A 9,557-nucleotide genomic window follows, 5' to 3' on the forward strand; every position below is an offset into this window, starting at 1 on the left:
AAATAATAAAACTTACATATTTGTCGCATTATAAAAAAAAATAAGTTGAGGGAGGATAATGAAATAAATAAAAAAAACTTTGTTGGCTCACTTATTTCGTTGAACTGCTCGAATCCATATTTTGCTATTGATCAAATCGGTGTAAGAAATTATGAAGCTATAAAATGTTGTTTCGGGAGAGTTGAATATGTGGGAAAGTTGAGTTATTGAATATTATTGCACCCAACAACGCCTCAATTACGCTCTCCTTTACGCGTTAACATTTTTTTTAGGCAATTTTATTAACATTTGAAATTGTCACAACACAACAAGACGCCTAGTTCGAATTCTTTTTTACTTATTTTTTACTACCCAAAACAGCGTTAGATCACACAAACCTCGCACCTGAGTGTTTTATGGTCTAAATAACTGCACTAGCAAAAAACTAAAATACTTTAATATAGTAATTAACAAATTGCAAAACTATGGATTCAGGGGAGTGCCGCTCGAATGGCTTAAGTCGTATCTTGGCAACAGAAGGCAGCTTGTGAGGATTGATACGTCTATGTCTTCTTGTAAGCCTATAGAATGTGGTGTCCCTCAGGGTTCAGTACTTGGCCCTATTTTATTTCTCTGTTTATCAACGACATTGCAAATCTAGACATTAGCGGTAAAATCTGCCTCTTTGCGGACGATACTAGTTTCACTTGGAGTGGCCCAGATGTTACGGCACTATATGATACTATATCCAGTGACTTACGCACCATTAAATATTGGTGCGATTCTAATCTCCTATGCCTCAACCTTTCAAAAACTAAAGTTTTGTCATATAAAAGTACTATACAACCTTTTGCTTAATAACACCACTATTGACGTCGTGGACTCTGTGAGATTCTTAGGACTTGTTGTGGACAACTCTTTAAAATGGGACTTGCACATCGAAGCCTTATCAAAGAAACTAAGCTCTCATGCCTGTTTTGCGCTAAGATCAGTGTCTAAGGAACTTAACTCATCAACCTCTAGAATGGTCTATTATGCCTTTTTTTAGTCGCATCTTCGTTATGCCCTTCCATTCTGGGGGTACTTGCTGCGCGACAAAACTTGATCGTATTTTCAAACTTCAAAACTCAGTTCGATACTTATTGGGACTAAAGAGTAGAACTCACTGCCAGAATTTCTTTAAAAATTTCAAAATACTGACTCTTCCTTCCTTATTCATTTTTGAATCCATTTGCTTAATCCGCAAGCACATATTCTCTATTCCGGAAAGGCCTTTCACAACTATCCACTTAGGAATGCGGAGCACGATATTTATCTGCCAACCCAGAGCTCAGAACTAGTTAAGGCTCAATACTGTACAATGCCAAGAAAATGTACAATCATTTGCCTTCGAATAGCAAGTCACTTTCATTCTTTCCCGCATTTCGCAAAGCTCTGAAATCATACTTACTGGAGAGAGCCCTATATGCGGTAAACGACTTTTTTGTTGATTATTTTTTTCATGATTTGTTTAATCATGAACAATTTAGAATTTTAATTTTAATATTTTAATCATCTCACACACTGGTTAAAGGTCTAGTATTTAATATTTTATAACTCTTGATTTTATGTTATTATAACATGATTTTATCCATTTACAGTTTTCCTTTTGTAAAATTTTCTAGATACGCCTGTGTTCTGCAATGTCCATATATGTTTTATTTGTAATTTTATGACGTACATTTTTTTTTGAATTGATTTGTATTGTATGACATTTTTTGTATTATTTGTATATTTGTTTTTGTGCTTTTTTTGTTTTGCTTTGTCGATGAAGCTGTTTTGGCTTTTTGTACAATAAAGCGTTGTTTTTTTTTTATTATGACAAAGCCACGATTTCAATATTATTTTAATGCGATCGACAAAACGGCGCAGCGTGGAACTATATACTGATATTTTCTAATTTCTGCCGTAGAGTGCGCTGCGGTCGGAATTTGTTGAAATCAACTGAAGTGCACCAAGCCTATAATACTCTATAACGATACCTAATTTCATGCTTCGGTAACATAGCATTAGAAAGTTAATAGTGCCTCTAAAAGTTCCTCCCCTATGTATTGATTTACAGCGGCAGTTGCCCCGCATGGATTACGAATCAACCACAAACCCATACGCATTAAAGAATCTCTCATTAATGTAAAAGGAGGCCCACAACAGGCAGCGATTCGATTTCAATCGGTCAGCTCGGCCAACTGACCGATTGTTATAGGGTTTCGTACGCAAGTTACAACAGTGTGATAAACACGGCTGTACGAGATATATAAGTTCGCCAGCAATATCTATATGCCATTTTAAACAAAGCAAATTTATTTCTCAAGTTTCATATTGCTAGTTAGTTAAAACATTTGTTTCTAAAACGATTAATAGCTTAATTATATCATGAAATCAATAAATCAACTAGCAAGTTACAGTTTTATAAAAATAAATACGGATCAATCATTTCATTATAATAAAACGACGCTCTAGCCTAGTTACATCGATCGGAGACCTGTTTTCTAATGTTAAGTAAGTTTTTTACTTTTAATCCCAATTTTTTAAGTCTTTTTAGTAGATGTGTCAACACTGGACGCCAAACAAGCCGAGATTCAGGTAATTGCTGGGTATTTGCGGCTGATTATCGATTGCTGGCGGCGGCTCTCAAAATGTTGCCATCTACCTCACCTTAAAATACCTACACTTATTTCTGGGACACCCTGTATATTCAAAACAGTACACTGAAAAAAGTATAAGTAATTTTACAAAAAAAAATATTGAAATATTATAGCATTTTTAATAAGAAATCTGTAAAAATAAGATATTTTTACATAGTTTCACAAAAAAATGTAATTTTGCAAAACAGTTTAATAATATTAAATGATTATTACCAAACGATATTATTTTCACAATGAGTTTTGTAAGTTTGAAAATTAAATTTAAATCAGAAATACAATCTTGTAGTAAAATTGCATGTGTCTAGCATATTCACAAAATTGTAGCGTTTTTTTTATAAAACATTACCGCTGCGAACGGCAGCCTTTCATCGGAGAGCAGTCGTGGATAAGGTATTTCACTAGAGAGAAAATTAATCAATAACAATAAACAAAAAAAAATATAGATATTGGGCGCCAGGCATGTACAGAGAAAGAAAACACAGTTGTATATTACTTAAAACTAATGACTATATTTATTCAAGATGGACTGTGATGGTAAATAGCATTGTGCAATTTTAATAATTAGTATAGTGGTTATATGTCAACGAAAGTGGTGTTAAGAATTGTACTAAATATCTATGAAAACAACTATGATAAAATACAAGACATGTAAAGTTTAAGAGAATATATGAAATGTAGCATTACTTTAATTAATTTGATATATTTTATATGATGTTAGTGCAATAATAATATCTATAAAAAAGTAATACTATTACAAGGCGTAATGTAATGAAACCAAAAATCTAAATCATATTGTAACAACTAAATCGACATAAATGTTCTTAATAATCTAACCACTAAATATAGTCTGTACGATATTATTCAAAATGTACGTTATTAAGTTAAGACTGAAAATCGACTGAAAATCTGAACCTAAATCTACACTTAGCTGTTCTTGAGGCAATCCTGTTTCAAAGAGTAGCAGCGTGAGGTGGGCTCATATCTCTGTACTGTGTGTCGGCGATCCTGTTGGCCAAAACAACAAAAGGGGCCAGAATGAGGACACCATGAATCAATACAACAGTAGCTACTGACTAGGCTTAGAAATGGGAGCGAAGCAGCATGGGGCTTACGCTGTATCCATACTGTGACAATATGGGGACACTACCCGTACCTTGGAACACTACTAGGACCTTGGATAATGTCCGTAACTTAGACCATAACCTTGGACACAGTCCGTCCATAAGATAACGGTACAGGGGAACACTACCCGTACCTTGGACACAGTCCGTCCATAAGATAACGGTACAGAGGAACACTACCCGTACCTTGAACAATACTATATATGGGACACCTGCCCATACCTTGGACACAGTCCGTCCATAAGACCCTCGAAACACTTCCGGGGGCTCAATAATAAACAAAAGAACTGTCCTTTCTTCCATTTAACATTCTGGAGGACAACAGCAAAAGTACACCAACGTGTCAGCAAAATACAAATACGAGTTAAGGTGGGTCAATCCAAAACTCTACCCCGTAGCTTCGAAATGGCAGCTGATTCAGATTTTGCAGCGAGATTTAAATTGCCATTTCGAAAAGCCGGGATGTAACAGAGCTGCAAAACAAAGTGAGGTTAAGCACGGAGAGAGTTGACAGAAGCGACGTTGACAGCGCCTCCTCAGAGCGATGACAGGGTTGTGTCAAACGATAACAGGGTTGGCGACTAGGGAACGTAAAAATTACGCCAAGCGTGCCAAATAAATTATCAGGCCTGAACGATACGGAATCCGATAACGATACGCCAGACATCATATATATCATATATAAAAAGGACATGTAACGAACTAAAAACGTTACAAAATTTGTTTAATTTTTTTTTATAATATATTTAGTGACAAATGACGCCACGTCACGTGACTTCTTGTGAAGTATTCGATTGAAAACGTAGTTGGAGGAAAGACGAAGAGCAGTTCAGGAGAAAGTCTCAGAGCGTGGGTGATTAGTGGTTATATAATTTAAGGGTAAGTAGATTATATTAATTATGTTTATATGTAGTGTCTGTAAATATAAAGCCAGCACTCTTGGAAAACACAATCTCCATTTATTATAATTATTTGTATTTTAATTGTTCCATGATCTCTCTATATCAACATATCTCAAGTATTATTTATTCTTTCAGACTGTGTTTCGGAGGACAAATTTAATAGAGGACCAGAGTAGAGGACTCTATACATCCATAGTCTCTAAGTTGGTGAGTTGACTCTTTTGATTAGATACCTTTTTCTTGCATGTTTTTTTTTGTATCTAATGGCAGTTTTGTTCCTATTTTGGTTAGGCTCAGAATTCCAGTAAGGTTCTTCTAGTCAAGAACAGATGGCAGTGAGAATCTTACATACATAAGTTGTGTTTTGTGACTTTTTATTAACCTTTATAATAAATATTATAATTATAAACACGTGTTTTATCAATTTTATTAACCCTCAACTGGCGTGGTGAATTTTTGTAACGCTTATGGCGTGCTGGGGTCCCCAATTTTTTTTTCAGTTTAAAATACATGTTGAAGAGATTTTATAAAAAGCTTGTTATTTTAACACTGTTTACAATATATTCAAACTTGTGAACAAACAATTTCATTAATTTTCAACAAATTAATAAAAGACACAAAAATAAAGTAAAACGCATTTTTTTAAGAATTTTTGACAACAGAAATATAACTTGGCTAAGAAACCCATAGAAATTAAAAACATATATATTTTATGATTTTACCGTATTATTAAAAGTACAAACAACTGAAATGTGAAGCTAAAGTAACAAACATTAATTATTTTCAACGAAAGTGCAAACCTTGAATGTACCACTTTTTCAAATACAGTTCATGCTAGTATAGGTACTGCATTTGCCGCACATGGATCGTGCACATTTGATTTATGGGATTTTTGTTTTTTGTCATTCCTTTATTGAAATATGGTTGCCATATACCACATCTCTTTCTTTTCTGGTATTGATTATTCAATTTTCTCTCTTCTATAAGTAAGAGATTCAGAATCGGAGTTATGGTTACTCTTCGGAGAAAAATCAATGTTTCGATGGTCTTCATCTCACTTCAGCCTCTTTAAGTTCATCAAACCACTCAATTAATGCTTCCTCAAAATTAGCGTCCCAGTGAGGCACACTTTTTAGACTACCCACCATCCTAATAATGTAACATTCTTGGCGTGGTGGTGCCACACAGACCCCAATGAAACTTTAGCCCCCGCTGCACAGTGGTTCCCAGATAGGTCATTACTTAGAAATATTATTTTCAAAATGTTTGCATGAAACTGTTGCATGAAACTTTTCTTATATTCCCCTGTAAACGATACATAATAAATAACAAATTCAAGTAAGCCTAGTGTAGCTCTATTTTTTATTAGAAATGTCACATTTTTGCTACTGGTATCAAGCTGACATAAACAGTTTTCAGATAACGCCAATTAATTACTTACTTTATTAAAATTGATAAAAGCTGTTGCCTTTTCTGTAATGGACGTTCGAAAAGAAGGTAAAAAGAACTGTTTTTTTCTTTTTTGCACTTAATTAAACTTAAGTAATATTAGTTTATGGCAATTTATTTGAAGGCAACAAAAATAGTATTTTTACATTTTTGCTTGTCACTCTTTAAGACTTTTAACTACTTTCCCTTTCAAATCCTCTTAAACGGCATGATAATACCTGTTGCTTAAAGTATATTGCATATAAATTAATTGCCACTGGCTGCCGCGAATTGCCGACGGACCTTATACCGTGTAGTTAAAGATTGACTTTTTGTCTTAAAATAAAAGTATCTTATTTTTTCCTCTTCATGTCAATTTATTTCATGGACACACTGTATATCAATTGACAATAAAATTGTATTTATAAAATGAAACAACTGTCTCTTTTATTTTTTCAACATTTAAAATAAATTTGACCTCTTCAATATGAAAAAACATGTACATATGTGCCAACGTAATTTGTATACCTTTCCGAATAGTTAGAACTTAAAATGCAAATCACACGAACTGAGCGCAATTTTTTTAATACAGCGATTTTACAAACGAGATGTAAAATTAAAGAACGGATGGTAAATTTACTACAATAACCTGTGGCAAGAAATAACCATCAATATTGTTATGAAATTCACAAATTAATATTTTCAGTGTACATGTTATAATGAAACGTTAATAAATAACTTCAGACACCCTCGGACCCCAAAAAATAGAAGTCAAACGAGAACAACACCGAGACGGACAGCCCGCGGTAAGGGAGACCGAACGTTGCCACGTGACCATGTTGTGCCCTTAACGCCTAACTGAAACACTAAACCGAACTACGTGATCGTATACTGAAAGGAAGCCCTAAATTTATCGTGTAACTTAAGCCCTTCAGGTACATCGATAATATGCTTAAAGTTAGGTAAACATTGTAGCGTGCGACGCCGCTAGCCGGCGGGGAGATGATGCACCCTGTGTCTCGAAGAAAACATAGTAGTTGCGACAAAGGGCCTCCTCGGCGTTAATTAGGTATCTCGAATGACGAGGCAAGATATCGGATAATTTATTGCTAAACGGCATGCAATTTCAATGCCATCAAAGACAATTTATCTTTAACCTAAAAGAAGAACAATTAAGAAAATTTTAGAAATATTTAAAAAACTTATAGTCCAAGATCCCAGAGCGAGCAGTTTAACTGACTAAACATTACATCGTTTTTTGATAGTTTGCTTTTTGGTTTATCTCGATAGCTTTATTTTTATTAAAGATATTCGCCTTTGAAGAGAAGAAGTATTAAAAGCATGCCTTTGCTTTTAGTCCTCATCAATACACCTACAAAATAGAGCTTGTTGTTTTTCGAATATCACTCAGTCATATTGTTATTGTCTGATGGCAGTTACTCAAGCAGAGAAGGTATACAGGGACCGGCAATAGTGCGTCGGGCATCTGTAGTAGTGATGGGAATAATCGAATTATTTTCACCATCGAATAATTAGTAATAATTCATATTTCACAATCGAATTAATAATTCGAATTATTTAGTAGAATTATAAATTTAACCTAAAAATAAATTCGTCCCAGCTAGTGCTCGTCTAGGGGCTATTTAAATATAATTATTTTTTAAATATTAACTATTTAAATATATATTATAAAATTTTCACTTAAACTGATTTACTCCTACGTGGTATAGGAAATAACAATGATTTCTGGATTTTTCTATATCGGATCGTTCCTTTCTTTGTCGATTCCCTTTATAAATCAGTTTAAGTGAAAATTCTCAGTTCGTTCAGAACGAAAGAATACTACTAATAGTACTAATTCTCTGACTAATTACTAATAACATTCGTCCATAAGAGGTTATGTTTTATGTTCATTTGTAATTCGATATTCGATTACCATAGATATAATATAAAATACTACTAATTTTTATCTCGATTATATCGAAAAAGATAATCGAATTAGTTAGTTTTAATTTACTATCGAATTAGTCGTATTATTTAATTCGAATTTTCCCAACACTAATCTGTAGCTCATAGAATAAAAAATTGGCACTGGGAAGCACGTATAGCCCATACTAAAATATGTTAATAAAAAGTTGGTAGGCAGTTCTTTTAGTTTCAAATTAAAGGAATTTTTTCAATTTCGGTCCGCGGTTATTTCCCCTATCCGCCACCTGGGGTCGCGTCCGATGGGAGTTCTCCACACGGATTTTCTCAAAAACGGACTACGGAAACAAGGAATATCTCAAAAACTGCGACTTTGACTGATTTTGATGTTATTACAAATTTTGTTGCAAATATTATTCCTAATCTTAAAATGAAAACCGCGTTTCGCGAGCTACTGTAATTTTGGAGTTACGATTTTTTAAAACTTTTAACCAACTCCCATACCTCTTTACCAACCCCCCACCCCCACCAAAAACTAATGGCCACATTCTCGGGCGCCACAGTATTTTTGTGCCAAATTTGGTTAAAATCGGTTTAGCGGTTTTTCAGTTATCGTGTTACAGACGGACAGACAGATAGACAGACAGACAGACACCATGGAAATATTTTGTATTTAGGTCATTTATGACCCAAACAACTCATTTTGAGTGAAATTAACAAAACTTTTTTTTGTCGATCTTAATAGCCTACCATACCTGTTGGTATGGTCGGCTAAAAACTTGGGAATTTTGTTTAAATGCAAACCTAAAGTATGTACAGTACGTCTGTCCGTTCTGTAGCTACGGGGTATCCGTGAGAGGGGAAACGATATTTCTCTCAATGTTTTTCGTAAAAAATTAGACGACGCGTCCCATCAATAAAAATTCGACAAATTTGCAAGTAGCCAATAAAATGAGTGGGCGGAGCGATTTGCAGTGACGTACTCGTCAAGTCGACGTATAAAATATATTGCTGTTTATTTAAATATTTTTTGTCCGCATTCCTTTCATAGACACAGATCCAGCAGACGTACTGTACTAGGAGGTATTTCAGGAAAATATTTTAACTTCTATAGGGTGGCTCAAAGAAGTGTGAGTGGACGGGGATGATTTTTTTTAAGATGGAACACCTTGTATATTATTGTATTTTTGGCTTCCTTTCAGATCACTTTACTTAGCCCTAAAACATTAGTAAATATATTTTGATAATTTCAGAGATATTAATAAATAAATAAAAATTATATATTTTTTAGCCTTTTTTAAAAAAATTATTAATAATATAAGAACTGCCCTGAAATCAAAACTATATATTAGGTATTTACTTTAGATGGTCTGTACTTACTTTGCTATAAACATGGAAATCATAAATCATACAGGATGTTCAAAATTCTACGCCAAACTTTCTAAAATATTTTTCAATGACAGTGACATTCCATAAATGATCATAAACACTATTTTTTAAATCAGCTGGCTAAGACC

This window comes from Sitophilus oryzae, unplaced genomic scaffold (genome assembly GCF_002938485.1).
Source record: "Sitophilus oryzae breed Bouriz unplaced genomic scaffold, Soryzae_2.0 scaffold_807_pilon_pilon, whole genome shotgun sequence".
In the NCBI taxonomy this organism is placed as follows: Eukaryota; Metazoa; Arthropoda; class Insecta; order Coleoptera; family Curculionidae; genus Sitophilus; species Sitophilus oryzae.